This window comes from Tamandua tetradactyla, chromosome 15, assembly GCF_023851605.1.
Source record: "Tamandua tetradactyla isolate mTamTet1 chromosome 15, mTamTet1.pri, whole genome shotgun sequence".
NCBI classification, from domain to species: domain Eukaryota; kingdom Metazoa; phylum Chordata; class Mammalia; order Pilosa; family Myrmecophagidae; genus Tamandua; species Tamandua tetradactyla.
The window spans coordinates 50,346,049-50,360,978 of NC_135341.1; the positions used below are offsets into that span (position 1 = coordinate 50,346,049).

At 38.5% G+C, this 14,930-nt stretch overlaps 1 pseudogene; it reads left to right on the forward strand.

The window, feature by feature from the left end:
• Nucleotides 1–348: 348 nt before the first annotated feature.
• On the forward strand, nucleotides 349–8,449 carry LOC143656820 (12S rRNA N(4)-cytidine methyltransferase METTL15 pseudogene; annotated as a pseudogene).
• The last annotated feature ends 6,481 nt before the right edge of the window (nucleotides 8,450–14,930 follow it).

Consider the following 14,930-nt stretch of genomic DNA (forward strand, 5'->3'; position numbering starts at 1 on the left):
ACAAGAAGCTGGAGCCGTTTTCTCTTTCTTCCTGCTGGCTCTCCAGGTGGGATTTCAGGCTCCTACCTGCTTTCTCCCCTTCACTCTCCCACCTGCTTCCTCCTTGCTTTATCCCTTCAATAAATCTGTTAATCTTTGACTTGCTATCTTGTGTGGAATCCTTAGCAACCCTGGGCCTGACACTGATGACTCAAAAATTTAATAACAGTCATTTTGAAGGGAAAACCAACACTGGGATGAGATTTAAATCTTCTTTCAAGAGTAAGGCCTCTTTTCTAGATAAGTCCTGAAACCCAGAGTTACCATGTTCTCCAAGAGCATCAACCAGTTTCATCCCCTTCCCCATACATGAAGAAGTTAGAACGGTCATTGCCCAAATATCATAAAGATTGTGAAAAGGATCAAACGCGAAGGAGGAGTTGTAACAAAGAAGATAGGATTTAACAAATGAGCATGACTACTAAATCGTTACACTGATATTTCTTTTTAGTCTCCAGTGTCTTAGACCAGCTAAAAGAAAAAACCTGAAATTGTGGAACTGTAACCCGTACCATACATTGAAATTTGTTCTATAACTACCTGTTAAAATGTACTTTGACATTTCACTTTGTTGTATATATTATATTTCACACACAAAAGAAGTTTAAAATGAAAAAAAATGAGGCCTTTTTTTAACAAAGAGAAGGGCTGAGAAAATGAAGGTGAGGTGCCAGATTCCCTCATCACCTGTTAACTGCCTGCTAATGAGACTCCTAAGTAAACAAATTCACTCTGACAAATATTTGAATAATATGTGTTATAATTAAACAGAGCATTTTTCTCATATTCAAGATATTGGATGGGTTCCTCCTATATAGAATGATGGTGTAGCACAGGGAATAAGGGAATAAAAGCATGGAAATGAAAATCAACTAACTGGATTCTAACCCCAGCTCTGTAATGGAGGAAATTGCTTAACTTGCATGTTTCAATTTCTTCTTATGTAAAATGAAAATATATAATGTATCTACTGCTAAGTTCCTATGAGGAGTAAACGAGTAACTCAATAATTAGTATTTGAATAATAGTTTGATATCTTGAAAAAATTATTTCCTTACTCCTAAAGTCAATATAGATTTCAAATATTTAACCCTAAAAAATGAAATTATTAAAGTACCAGAAAAAAGCATGAATTTATCTTGACATCTTGAAGTACTGTAGAACTTTCTAAGTATAATGTTAAGTCCAGAAATCATGAAAAACACTGTTTAATATATTGATCTATATAAAATCTCTTTAAGTCTGTATGGCAAAAAAATGCTATCGTACCATGAAATATACAATTAATTGCTCTACAGTAATCACGTGACAACCTAGATGAATCTAACATAATACTGAGCATTAGAGGTCAGACAACAGAATGTGCACTATATGATTCCATTCTAAAACCAATTAGTGGTGTTAGAAATCAAGGAAAACATTATCTTGGGTGCAGGAAATAGAAGTGAGAAGAGGGGTCTGAGAGGAGATCCTGGGGTGCCAGTAGTATTTTGTTTTTGATGTTGACAGTGGTTGCAAGGATACATATGAAATATTTGTTTCCTGATGGTGGTAGTGGGTACACAAGTCTATACAAGCATTAAAACCCATGGAGAGTTTCCCCGTGGCCTGGGACCTAGATATACAGCAAATTCAGTTTCTCTGGCACTTCAGTGATCATCACTGGCCTGAGTTAGAGGCCTACTAAGAAATATCAGTGCCCTAGATTTGTTGACCAACACAGTGTTTCAATACCCATATTTTTGTAGAGTCTATGAAGAACTTCTTTCATGCTAGTTGGTATCTGCAATTCTTAACTTAGTTGTCTGGTAAAGAACAAAACAAACAGAAAAAAACACTACAGCAGAAAGATATAATGAATGTGAAGCTTAGGAACAAATAGATAAAACCAGAGCTCAAAAGTTACACAGATCTCAAGATGGAGATTCTGAAGCTGTGGCTAAATTACATATTCCAGTAATGGTGGATGAGGTCGTTCATTGCTTGGCATCACAAAAAAAGCAGATTTTTCTAGATATGACATTTGGTTCAGGAGATCACACAAGAGCCATTCTGCAATAGGAGTCAAATCTTACTCTGGGTGCGCTAGATAGAGAGCCAAAAGCTCATGCAATAACTAAACTGCTTTTGCAATTGTATCCTAAACAGATCCGAGCTATGCTAGGCCTTTCAGCCAGGCAGAAGCATTATTAGTGAAAGGTGGAGTACAGTCAGAGACTTTGGATGGAGTCCTTTTGGATCTTGAATGCGCCTCCATACAAATTGATGATCCTGAAATAGATTTTCCCTTTGGAAGGATGGGCCCCTAGACATTAAGATAAATGGTGACAGGCACCCTAACATGTCCACTGCAGATGATGTGAACACTTTAGATTGACAGGCATTTGCATCCATCCTAAGAACATATGGGAAGGAAATGCCCGCCAAGAAAATCGCTTCAGCAGTGGTTCATGTATACAGCATCTACCCCATCACCAAACTCCAGCAAAGTGCCAGCATTGTTGCAGCTGCATTTACTGTCTCTGCAGTTTATGCACGAAAAGACTTGCTCTGGTGATCCACCCCTATTGCTACCAAGATTTTCTAAGTTATTTGCATATTTGTGAACTATGAACCTAATGAACTCTACACAGGATTGAAGACAACTTTTTTTTTAATTTAAAAATTTTTTTTAATTTTTAAAAAATTTCCTGGCCATAGAAAGGACTGCATTCCCAGAGTTGAGTATAATTCTAAAATAAACACATTTTTCCAGTCTTGAAATGATGCGCCTGATTTGAATTTTGTGTCATGTTAATATTTCCTACATTTTCTTTTTGAGAATAAAAGAATCCTAAATATCCTCAATTTTCAAACTTTTCCACACTTTCTTATATTAAGCTGCTCAGTAACACTACAAGAAAAAATTTAAAGAAACTGTGAGGAAAAAATTAAAGGATCAGATGATGGTAACTTTTCTTCTCATAATTAGGTAAATGCTCTGAGTTTGGCTGAACTTCCTCTGGGTTGTCCTGTATATCCTGATCTTCTGGAGTAAGCACCTTCTTACTTAGGCTCAAGCTGTCAAAGAGAGTGATAATATAATCATACTTGCATGTGCTAAATTATTTAGATGTTCGAATTTGCAACAGACTTTCTATGGCTCATATAATGAATAATGACCATGGAATGAATTTTAATTTCCCTCTGCAAATAATTAACTATTACTGTAGCTATCTCATCTCAATTATTAGCAATATAGTACTTTACAATTTTCAGGTATTATTTTGGAAATACATCATACTGATAAATTTTAATGCTGAGATTTTAGTGCTCATTCATTCATTTAAATGGGTTTTTCAGTATAATATATGCCATGTTTTTATATATTACAGAGCAAAAATGTAGACTTTCTCTAAAAACCTTCACAGAAAATTGTTTTGCAATACTTCTAGGCAATTTTGTTTATTTTAATAATAACTTAGAATGTTTTTGATAAATAATAAATCCTCTTTTATTATTCGGAAAAAAATACCCATAGAGTCAGTCAGGGGATGGAGATACTTCTGAAATCTCCACCGCAGTGGCTGCGCAAGGAGAATCCCAATTCGAGTTTACTTTTTTTTTTGCATGGGCAGGTACAGGGAATTGAACCCGGGTCTCCTGCATGGCAGGTGAGAACTCTGTCTGCTGAGCCACATGGCCCACCCCCAAGTTGAGTTTAAACATGGGGTTTAAACCCAAAGGTCTGGGGTATTAGATAAACTGCATTGGTAGACCGTCATGTGGCTGGTGAATTTGAGAAGTATGTAGTTACCATGGAGGTTGAGATCCATCCCCTTGTGTTCCATCCCAACAGAGGACCTAGTAAATTCACTGTATAGATACAGCTAGTCAGGAGAAACTTGGTAGACTGAGACATGGCTATTATGTCCAAGCCCAGGGTGACATTACAATGTTTGAGGTAACATTAAGAATCACTAACGGGCAGGCTTAAGAATGCTTGCCTGCCATGCCAGAGGACCCAGGTTCGATTCCCGGTGCCTGCCCATGTTTAAAAAAAAAAAAAAAAAAAAAGAATCACTTACAATAATGTGCCTAGCTGGCATAGAGATCTGGCACAAGTGTGTAAAAACATCCCTATCGTGTTGTGCAGCCATGACGTAGATATTAAGAAGAGGAAAGTCAGCAAAATCCATCATCTTCCACCAAAGGAAGAATCTTCAGTACTATGACATTTCTGCCAAAAGTAACTACAATTTTGAAAAGCCCTTCCTTTGGCTTACTAGAAAACTGATTGGAGACCCTAGCTTGGAGTTTATTGCCATGCCTGCAATGTCCACTAGACGTTGTCATGGGACCAGCTTTGGTAGCACAAATTGAGCATGACTCAGACAACTGCTCTTCCAGATGAAGATGACAGCCCATGAGAAAATGCAGCGGAAGCCCAGGGTCCAAAGTCTAGTTTGATAGGCAACAGTCCTTTGATGTCAATGGTGTAATGCATTTGCCACTTCAGTGTACAGCTGAGCAGAGCATGTGCTTAATCTTTGACATACTGAAGGAAATGAATAGGTTTTGGCATGAATGTGGCAGTTAAAAAAAAAAAACCTTCATTTTTGGGACTGCATATTTAGCTGTTTTTGAAAGGCAGTTGTTTCCTTTTTGAGTGTCAAATATAACATTGCTACAGTCACATCACAATATTCAGTGGTGAAGTCTTGTTTGCTACTGTCATTCCCATTTCTTTGCATTTAGAGTCAGTATAAAGTTGTATTTCAAATATTTAAGCAAGTGAACTCCCCTTAATTTTAAGAATTTTTAAATGTCTACTAGGGAAATTTGCGTCATAATATTTTTTAAATAAATAGCCTTGGCTAATATTTAATTTGAAATCTATTAGATGAGTTACTCCCTATGTCTACTTTTTATTTTTGTACATTTGAATCATATCACACAAACAGGCTGGATATGATAGGTTCAACAGAGTGTTCCATTTGTTAAGGAGTTAAGAGGTATAATTATTGTCAGTGCAGTAGTGCTAAAATAATGTCTACTTGCCTTCATTTTACCTAAGTAATGTCTAGCCCGTGGAAAATTTGTATATGAATTGTCAGAATAAAAATGAAAAACGGTATATGGTTTGGATACTTTTTAAAACCTCAAAGAACTGTATATCGAAAGGAAAAGTCAGTTTTATTGTCTGTAAATTTTTTTGTATGCTGTATGGTGGGGTCACATTTCATTCTTTTTCCATGTGAGTATCCCATTATTGAATCACCATTTGTTGAATTTTGTTTGTTGGTTGGTTGGTTTGGGAAGTATATGGGCCTGGAATCGAACTTGGGTCTCTCCTGCATGACAGGTGAGAATTCTACCACTGAACTACCCTCACACCCTCTGCATGTAAATTTTAGATACAATAAAGTTTGCCATGAAAACAAATAGGCACAAAATAAAAATTAGAAAGAATGAAGCAGCTATATGTACACTGATATAAGGAGATTCCAAGATGCCCTAAATGAGATTTGTACTAAATGTATATAGCATGCAAATATAAGATTCATATAGTGACTGTATTAGTTAGGGTTCTCTAAAGAAACAGAATCAACTGAAAACACTCACAAATATAAAATTTATGAAAGTGTCTCACGTGACCACGGGAACGCAGAGTCCAAAATCCACAGGGCAGGTTGTGAAGCCGACAATTCCGATGGAGGGTCTGGACAAACTCCACAGGAGAGGCTCACCAGCTGAGACAGGAAGAGCCTGTCTCTTCTGAATCCTCCTTAAAAGGCTTCCAGTGATCAGATTAAGCATTACTCATTGCAGAAGACACTCCCCTTTGGCTGATTACAAATGTAATCAGCTGTGGATATAGTTGACATGATCATGATTTAATTCTATGAAATGTCTTCATGGCAACAGGCAGGCCAGCGCTTGCCCAACCAGACAAACAGGTACCACCACTTGGCCAAGTTGACACATGAACATAACCATGATAGTGACTAAATATACAAATTAAAAAATGTTTTTTATGAGGAAGAACAGAGGAATGCTCTTTTGTTTTGGAAATATATGGTAATTCATATTTTAAAACTTCAACTTCCGTGTGAGACTAAAGCAAGAAATGTTTATTTGGTACAAAATTTATATTTTGACTAGTGCATTTCCTAATTTACCTAATATGGACAGTTTAATTAAACACCATAAATACATGGACCCTTGAATAGGGCATGAGATTTTTGTAGATTTGTCCAGGTTAGTTTGATGCCCCAATAAATCCCAGAGTGATTTGAATAGTGAATAAAGAACTATTTGCAAAGTGTTCTTGGGGGGATGACGGGAAAGGGGGAAAAATTCAACTTCCCCATTTGGAGAATTCCTGATATTCTCACAAGCAGTGGGGACAACCAAATCAATAGGCCAAACCCTCAATCTTGGGGTTCGTTTCTATGAAACTTATCCCTGCAAAGAATAAGCTAAGCCTACTTAAATTCGGCCTAAGAGTCACCACCAGAGAACCTCTTTTGTTGTTCAGATGTAGCCTCTCTCTGTCTCTCTCAGCCAGCATGGCAAGTGAACTCACTGCCCTCCCCACTCTCTGCATGGGACATGAGTCCCAGGGGTGTAAACATCCCTGGCAGTGTGGGACAGAAATCCTAGAATGAGCTGGGACTCGGCATCAAGGGATTGAGAAAACCTTCTTGACTGAAAGAGGGAAGAGAAATGAGACAAAATAAAGTGTCAGTAGCTGAGAGATTTCAAACAGAGTCGAGAGGTTATTCTGGAGGTTATTCTTGCACATTATATAGATATCCCTTTTCAGTTTATGGTGTATTTGAGTGGCTAAAGGGAAGTACCTGAAACTGTCAAGCTGTTCTCCAGTAGCCTTGTTTCTTGAAGATGATTGTATAAAGATATAAATTTTACAATATGACTGTGTGATTGTGAAAACCTTGTGTCTGATGTTCCCTTTATCTAGGATATGGACAGATGAGTAAAAAATATGAATAAAAAAATAAACATAATGGGGGAACAAAGGTTAAAATATGTTGGGTAGATGGAAATACTAGTGGTCAGTGAGAACGAGGGGTAAGGTGTATGGTATGTATTAGTTTTTTCTTTTTTCTTTTTATTTCTTTTTCTGGAGTGATGCAAGTTTTCTAAAAAATTATCATGGTGATAAGTATGCTACTATGTGATGATATTGTAAGCTATTGATTGTATACTATATATGGAATGTTTGTATGTTAAGAATGTTGGTATGTTGTTTTGTCAAAGAAACATTTAAAAAAATAAATTAATTTAAATAGATTGGATTCATAGATATACATATATATGTTAGACTAAGACTCATGATTTTTCTATTTTTTTGGGAGGGGGGTGGTATGGGCAGGTACCGGGAATCAAACCTGGGTCTCTGGCATGACAGGCAAGAGCTCTGCCACTTAGCCACTCTTGTCCTCCCAAGACTCGTGAGTTTTTAACTTCAAAAGCAGCAGTTTCATAAATTCAACATGTATATGTATATTGGTAAACATACAGATTACAGAAAATACCTGGAAAAAATTCAGGAGCAGTGAATCCCACCAATGAAGGAAACTAAGCTACTGGTGGTATATCAGGGGCAAGGAGACTAAATTTTATATCCTTTTTTTGCCTTTCAAATTCACATACCAAGCATGTTTAAACTATTCAGCGATTAATTTTAACATTAAGCAAAAGAAGTAGCCAAAGGAGTAATACCTTCAAAATTCTAAGTGAAAATTATTTTCAACCTTGAGAATTGAGCCAAATACTCCACTAATCCCTTGTGTGTCCATATATGCTTAGAAAAACGATTGTAGTATACACACCAAACAATTCATCCTGGCTAGGTTAACACTGAACAGCAGAATTTATCACAACAGAGGGAGTGTAGATTTCACGTTTTACTTTGTATGTGTCTACATGTGTTTTGAATATTTTAAATGAGTATTTAATACCTTTATATAATCAAGATGTGGCTGAGCCCCAACCATGAGCCTTATCCCCTCCCTGCTTCAATCTCAACGGTTTGACTTTAAACTGAATCTCTAAATGAAAATGGACTACTCCACACAATAGTGAGAAATGAATATTTTACTGTAGAGACTAGAATTCTAGAGTCTAGATTTTCTAGGGGGAACAAAGGGCATGGCTTACATTATACAGTGCAGAGCATTTTATTCCAAATAATCCTATCAAACATGTCTTTTCTTCCCAAACCCTGCCCTCTGCCTTCACGGTTGCTGTCTTAACCCTCCCCAAGCAGATGTCAACCTTGCTCAGCTTAGCTTTCTTCACTCGATGCAGGGACTTTGACCATCTTGGGCGCTCCCTTCCTGAAGCAGAGCTCTTAGCTCTGCCCCACCTCTCCAATCTTGCATTTCCACACCCATCACTGAACTCCGTCCTCATGTTCAGGAGAGGCCTTATGACAAGGAAGTTGATCTTAACAAACAAAAGATCTGATTCCTATGAACAGCCTCCCTAGGAGGAGGGAAGAGAATTATAAGCAATGAGAATTATAAGGTATGAGTTTTTTTCTGTCATCATTAATTGTGAAAAGGTCACAGTTGTAATTTAAGAAAATTATAGCTAAAAAATACTTTTAACTGATACTTTTCTAATCATGGGAATTTTTTTCAACATATAAACTAAGGAGTTTTCTCTTACCAGGATTTCTGTGTAATAGGAAAGTTAAAGTCAACCAGGTGCTATTAAAAGAATCAGTCAAGGGTTCCTCAGAGTCAAAGAGAATTATGACTCAGCAATCCCACTTCTAGGTATCTACCCAAAATTATTGAAAGCAGGATCTCAAACAGGTATTTGCACACCAATGTTCATAGCTACATTAATCAAAATAACCAAAATGTAAGTGTCTATCAACAGCTGAATGGCTAAACAAAATGTGATATATACATAAAATGGAACATTATTTAATCCTGAAAAGGAATGAAGTTCTGATACATGTCAACTACATGTTCATTCATATCTAGTGAAATAAGCCAGACACAAAAGGACCAATATATGATCTCCCTTATATGAAATAGAATTTTAAAAATCATAGAGACAGCAAGTAAATTATGGGTTACCAGAGTTTGAGGAGGGAAAGGGAATGGGGAGTTACTGGTTAACGAGTACAGAATTTCTATTCAGGGTGATGGAAACACTACCATAATACATGGTGGGGATGGTAGCACAACATTGTACATATAATTAATGACACTGAATTAATACCACTGAATGAAATTAATACTGCTGAATACCACTTAATCATGGTTAAAATCGGAAATTGTCTATTTATATATATGTACCATAATAATTTTTTTAAAGCAGCCATGAATTTCCAACCCAGGTATAAAAATGACTAGTGTTCCACTTTGCAAGGGTCTGGGATGCTCATGGCTGCAATTTATAAACCTTTAGAGGACAATGAGCATGTGTTCCCACCTGTTACCTGGGTTAAATACCCAACAGCTGCCCATATCTGTTCCCAAGATAGCCAGGGAAAGAGCATTGGGCCATCTTCTCCTTAGACCCGGCAGACAGTTGGTGCCTCTATGTCAGCAAAAAAAAAAAAAAAAAAACACAAAAGTGGTCCCACTCCAATAAAGACACAATCCCTCCTCCCACCCCCAGGTCAACCCATCAATTGTGAAATGTGGGGAGGCATTCTTTGCCTGGTGCAGTGCTCTCATTCCAGACTGCTCCCCACGCACCAGCTGGGCAGCTCCCCAAGGGGCACACCCAAGTACTGGCAGTTCCTGACTCAACACCCAGAGAAGCCTTGAGATACCGTGGTTGCTGGGAACCTTCATTTGTGAAACTTCCTGTCTGCCCTGCAAGAAAGGCAAAGGGCAGTTTCTGTCCTTTAAGGCACCATGTAATTTTTATCTGCTGTCTTGGACATGGGACACTTTAATCGTGATGACTCTAACATATGTCTACAAATACATAGACTTTGAAGCTTACATTTTCATTACAGGGTTATCTTACAAAAATCATATTCAGAAAACTATCATCTCTAACTATCCCGGAATTCAAATCTTTCTTCATTTGGAAGAGCACTGTTCAGTGTATACTGGCTTGCTCCTTGAACAGCCTTTGAGAGAAAAAGACAGTCTCTCTCTTTTTTTTTTTTCTGACAGTCTCTCTTTCATCTTTTCCTACTATGCATGAAAGAATTGCCTGTCCTCCCAGGGCCAAGGGACAGATGCCAGGCTGAGCCATAACTGAGCAGTGTGGGATGACTGTGAAAATATTGACATTTGACAACAGGCCTCAGCTACCAACTGTGACAGCTCAGCAGTCTGGCCCAACCAGCCAGGTTAGGAATGCAGCCAAAACAAATTGTCCCCCAACCTGTCCCTTGATAAAGAGTTTTCTGTTGTGGGAAACTCCTCTGACCCACATCCCAGACAACTAGATGACAGCACTGATTTATTTGTGACTTACTGACAACAACCAGAGAGAACTGTTCATGTCAGGAAGATGGATTGTCCTCTGTAACCTACACTTTTCTGAAGTCATGGAAATTTTGCACAAGCCCCCAGGATAGAGAACATCAGCTTTCAAAGGAAACCACTGTACGAATAATTTGGAGACAAAAGCTTATTAGCATTAATATAATTCTAGCCTCAATTTTGAGGTAGTCTACCAATTTCAAATGAAATTTGCCTATTTTTCAAATAGCCTCCCTCACTCCACTCCTGTTCTCTCATACCTTCATGCACAAGTCAGGGTGCAATCAGGAAAACATAACCCATACCAGGTAAAAGGAACTAGTTGTACAGATGTTGGAAGAAAGGAAAAAGCAGACAGGGGATTAGCAAGAGCAGGAAGCTGCAATCACCCCTAAGTCTGGAGGAACAAGGGCTGCAGAAGGGACTAGCAGGAATGGGACAGTAATGACAAAAGTGGTCCCACCCCAGTGAAGACACAGTCCCTCCTCCCAACCTCCAGTCCTCTATTAGTGCTCCCCACTGGTAGCACAAGCTGTGGGGAAGGGAGACTGGGAAATGTAAGGTTGGCCCCCTGCAAAGCAGGGTGGAGAGTGAATTGAGAACAAACAGGCAAATGACTGGTAAATTCTGAAAATATCACTTCGGCAAAAAAAAAAAAAAGAGAGAGAGAGAAAACAAAATCCTCTACCTGACCTGACTACTTTATGTAATACACAATTCACAGAGCAAGGGAATCAGTCACCATCATCAAGACAGGACCAATGTTTTTGCCCAGAGTTTATCAGGAGGGTCCTTGGAAAACTAGTTTTGAAAATGTGAACAACTGTGAAATAAAGAAAGAAAGAAATTTCATGCATTCAGTGATTATGTTTTAATATATTTATTTATGTATATAAATTATTAAAAATTTCGCATGCCGACCAAGTGCCATGCACTGTACTAAGCACCAAAGGTGGACGACTATGATCAAAAGATACCATCTCTTTCCTCCTGAATCTAGTCTAGTAGGGAGCAAAAGATATTAATAAAATGATAACAGTTAACTGCATAATTATAAGGTGAAATAAATGCTATTAAGGAAAATTTGGTGGCACTATGAGATTAAAAGAGCATCAGCCACAAGGTTTTCACAATCACATGATCACACTGTAAAAGCTATAGTTAGAGACGATAGTTATACAATTGTCTTCAAGAATCAAGGCTACTGGAATACAGTTCAACAATTTCAGGAACTTCCCTCCATCCACTCCAATATACCATAAACTAGAAAGAAATACCTATATAATGCATAAGAATAACCTCCATGATAACCTCTTGGCTCAGTTTGAAATCTCTCAGCCACTGAAAGTTTATTTTGTCTCATTTACCTGTTCCCCCTTTTGGTCAAGAAGATTTTCTCAATTCCACAATGCTGCGCCCAGCTCATCCCCAGAGTTTTGTCCCACGTTGCCAAGGAGATTTATAACCCTGGGAGTCATGTCCCACATAGTGGGGAGGGCAGTGAGTTCACCTGCGAAGTTGGCTGGTGGCACTATGAGAGTATGTTAAAGTGAGGAACCTGACGGAGTCTTGAGGGAGGGATGTGGGTGGGGGAAGCCTTCTTTGAGCAAGTGTTTTTTTGAGGCCTCGACCTGACCTGGATGTCGAGGGAGCACTCCTACAGAAGAACCATTGTGGACAGAAGCCCTGAGGTGGGAAGGAATATGGGTAGAGACTAATCTATGCAGTATGTGACTGTAAGGCAGGTACAGGCCTGCGCCTGCGGGGCCTTTTAGTCATGGTAGAAATTTTAGACTTTCTCATAAGAGGAAAGAGAAAATGGTTATTTTTAGCTGAGGCTAGATAAAAATCTGGTTTGTACTTTTAGAGAAGAAATCTGGCTGTGCTTTAGAGCAGAGCTCCTTAAACGTTAATGTGGATATCTGTCCCTGCTGCCGGAGCAGTCTATAGCAATCAGTATGTGGGTGCCCGCGCAGAGACGTGGGCACTGCGCCCCATTGCCGCCCCGCCCACCCCTCAAGCTCGGCTCCTTGCGCCCCTGGCCTGGCTGTTTCTCTGCTGGCGGGGATGTTTTACAAATCGTACTTGAAAGCGCACAGGTAAGTTATCTGCCTAACGAGGCTGCAAGTGTCCATTCTCCTTCTTTCTCATAGAACCGCCAGCTGCTGAAGGACCAGGGGTTGCCATCCCTTAGCTATACTCAGGTAACTAGGAAAAGCGGTACCCCAAAGCAAATATGTTGAAATGCTGGCCATCATCGAAGAGTTGGGGAAAGAGATCAGACCCACCCACGTTAAGAGTGCAAAGGAGAGACTAAAACGAGGTATCATTCACACAGGAGGACTGGTTTGGGAGTCCTTAGCTGAAACAAAGGAGTGCCAGATCCTAGCTTCCATGTTAGCTTTGAAGGCTTTCTGTCCTTTTTACAATATGACAAGTTCCAGTTCAACTTCTCTGTTCAGATGAAACTCTTGTTTACAAAATATTAACAATTTGTCTTTGTTTCTCTCCATTTCACTCCCACAGTTCACTAGGCTCTGAACCTACAGACTTTAAGCTTGATAAAAGATTTTGCAGTTGATTACAATTTGTGTTTTAAATAGTTAAGAAGTACTCAGGTTGTTTTGTTTTGTTTTCCCCTTAAGCATTGATAAAATAAAATTTTTAAATACATGGAAAAGTTATCTATCATCAAACTGTAATTTGCCTCCAAAATACCAGAATCTCACTTTAATTTTCTCTTTTGAATACATTTATGTTACCTAAAGTGTCCTTTTCATCAGCTAATACATAGTAAATACTGACAGCATACTTTACTGAGTAACTATTCCTAGTTTGGCAATACAGTGTAGATTCTGCTGACTTCTTTTTTACTTAAGCATTTGCATGACTATTAGTGCTTTGAAATAAAAAAGGTGCACAAATTATAAATACAGAAGAAAGAGCAACCTATCATACCTAACAGGGACCCCCAAAATTTTCGTACTGAGACTGTATGTAGATTTCAGTTCCGTGTTTCCTGTTAGTTGATCAAAATGTCTGGGAAACAAATGACCAAAACTGTTTACATCTTTGTGGGGATTCAGGGCTCAGGATTCCACATTGAGAGCAGGTCATTGCACAGAGCCGCCTAATTGACTGGGACAGATATTAAAGGTCATCAGACCTCCTCGGGGGGTGGGGGGTGGGGAGAATGTACAGACAGTATAGTAAATGAGGCATTGAAACTCCCCTCCCATTATCACTATTGATAACAAACCTTCAAACCCCTGTGTCACGAGACCCTTATAAAACTCTGTTCTCACATCTTTGTCCTAAACCCTCATAAGCCCTTGTTCTTCCCCACCTGCTTTGTGGAGTACTAACCTTCATTTTCCACGGCTGGCTGCCACCATGGAAGAGCTTCTCCTGTCTGTAAGTCCTAATAAACTCATGCTTAATTCCTTGCCAGGTGTATTCTTTGGTCTTAGGACTGGGCTGGGTTGTAACAATTGGTGAGCCAGCCAGGAGACCAAGAAGCTACCGGGCATGAGTCCTGGGAAGGGAGAATCCATGAAGGAAATCCCATTTGGGGAGGGGTGGCTGCCTTCCTGGACAATTGGGGACCAACATGAGAGCATGAGGACATCCTGAAACCTCTGTCAGGCTTGCTGTTTTGCAACAGCTGACAGGACAACTAAGTTTGAGTAAAAAGAAAAGGACCACCAAATAGCAGCATAGATTGCCCCTGTTAGGAGCCCTGTGAATTGCCATCTTTCTTTGGATGTCCTAGTTTGGACATTTTTACTGCCTTAGAACTGTAAACTTGTAACTTAAGAACCCTGCTTTAAAAAGCCAACCCATTTCTGGTATATTGCATTCCAACAGCATTAGCAAACTAAAACAAGTACATATAGGAAACAGGCTTTTTGGCAATAAATGCAACTGAAGTACATAACCTAATATAGAAACTAAATCATTTGTATCCATGTTGATTTTCAGCAAAAGTATTTTTTCTTTCAATTTCAGGTTGTTTATTGCTAGCATATAGAAATAAAATGGACTTTGGCAAATAGCAAAAGTATTTTTACATGTGTCTTTAATTGAACCTCATGAGAAATCCATGGAGTCTATGTAGTAATAGCATTCTCATGAGGATTAAATGCTATAATTCTTATGAGAGTCTAATAAGAATTACTATCAGTGGTTTTATTATCTCTTTTTTAATGGATGTGGTCATTTAAAGCTTTGGAAACTTAAGTGGTTTCTTTCAGTTGGCATAACACTTGAGTGGCCCAGGTTCATTTTTATTAAATTGGCAAAACATTTTTCTTTTTAAATTGCCTTTATTTGCAAATGTAATACTTTCACGTTTTATCTAGAGGAATAAAGCAAAGAAATATAAAGAAAAAACAGATATCTCCAACCAACATGCAGGGCATA